We start from the raw sequence: 1663 nt of genomic DNA, 5'->3' as shown, positions 1-1663 counted from the left end.
CGATTCGGCCTCTGATCGCGGTACGATTCGGCCTTTGATCGCGGTACGATTCGGCCTTTGATCTCAGTACGATTCTGCCTTTGATCGCGGTACGATTCAGCCTCTGATCGCAGGTTCTGTTCTGTCAGCCGGTTCTGTTAGCCGGTTCTGGACTCTGGTACCTGAGAGGATGAGGAGGGAACCAGGTGTTTGTTCTGCAGACACAAAGATGTGATTTTTTGTTCTTCATCCTGATTTTGTGGATCTGTAATAAACAGAATATTTAAGAACCTTTAGCTGCGAGTCCAAACGTCCGATCGGACCGGAACACGGAGGAGAACTGAGCTGATGGTTCTCCTGCTGCCTGCAGCTTGGCACAGATTTATTTCAGGTAAACTTTGGTTGATGTTCTTTGTTTCCTCTTCTTCTCTGAGAACAGCGTTGCCACTTCCCGTCCTTTTCAGGGCTGAAATCAGCCGAACAGCAGCCGAACAGCAGCCGAACAGCAGCCGAACAGCAGCTCTGTATTGATTTGCATGCAGCCGTCGGAGGGTCTGAAATGTAATGTGACTGGAGGATTTAAAATCCCAGAAAGAAGCAGGAAGAGCTTGACAGCAGCAGAAAATCCTCTTTTTCTGCAGCACATGTTTAATTAGCTCCATCTGTGGACAGAAGCAGGTTTAGGACCTGAAGACGGCTGAAGGTTTAAAGACGAGACGGAGGGACACGGAGGGTCTGCTTCTAATAAACATGAAGTCAGGAACTCAAAATATAAAATATACGCAGCATATTTCAGTTTATTCCCCGAACAAAGGTTTCCAGCTTTAGATGTTCTTGTTAAAGAATAAAAACATCTTTCTTTTCTTCTCGGTTCCTTCTGTGTTCTCACTGCGCTCGGAGCTGCTGCGATCTGATTGGCTGATCAGCTGTTAACGAGCCGCTGAACAGGTGAGCGCTGAGTGGACACCAGGACCCCGAGTGTCCTGAAGAATCACACAGATTATTATTATTACCTCAGCAGCTCCTGCAGGGACAGGAGTGACGGCCGGAGCAGTGCATGCTAGGTGCTTGTGAGGTGGAACAATCAGGCTTTTAAACTGTTCTCACAGACTCCATTATTCATGATGGAAGCTGATCCTGGACGTCCTGAGGTCCAGGACCGGTTCTGGTCCTGGAACAGAGTAAATCTGCTCAGCACGCTGACAGGCTGGACTCCATCCTGGTTCTAGAACCTGAAACCTTATTAGTGATCAAAGGAAATATTTCTGAGTGGAACTGATTCAAACCTGCAGGAAGGTCGACATGCAGACATCAGCTGTGCTTTAAATGCAGAAAGGAAATAAATCTAAATCCTAACGATCTGCTGACAGTTTCCAACAGGGATCAGAAGGAATCCTGTGGGAGGCTCTCCTTTCACACCTGTCAATCAATCATCCTGAGACGAGCTGACAGGACAGCCTGACCTCAGATCCTCCTCCACGCCGCCCAACTCGCCGCTAATCCTGCTGCGGCGGGATATCAGTGTCCGGACCGGCACCAGATTCAGAATGTTCCTGCTGCGCCCTCCTCCTCCTCCTCCTGCTCCTCCTCCTCCTCTTCTTCCTCCTCCTGCTCCTCAGGACCTGCAGCAGGACCTGCAGCAGCAGGACCTGCAGCAGGTTCATGTCAGCAGGACCTGCAGCAG

Source organism: Kryptolebias marmoratus, linkage group LG12 (genome assembly GCF_001649575.2).
Source record: "Kryptolebias marmoratus isolate JLee-2015 linkage group LG12, ASM164957v2, whole genome shotgun sequence".
In the NCBI taxonomy this organism is placed as follows: domain Eukaryota; kingdom Metazoa; phylum Chordata; class Actinopteri; order Cyprinodontiformes; family Rivulidae; genus Kryptolebias; species Kryptolebias marmoratus.
Note: the sequence above shows the minus strand (reverse complement) of the source record.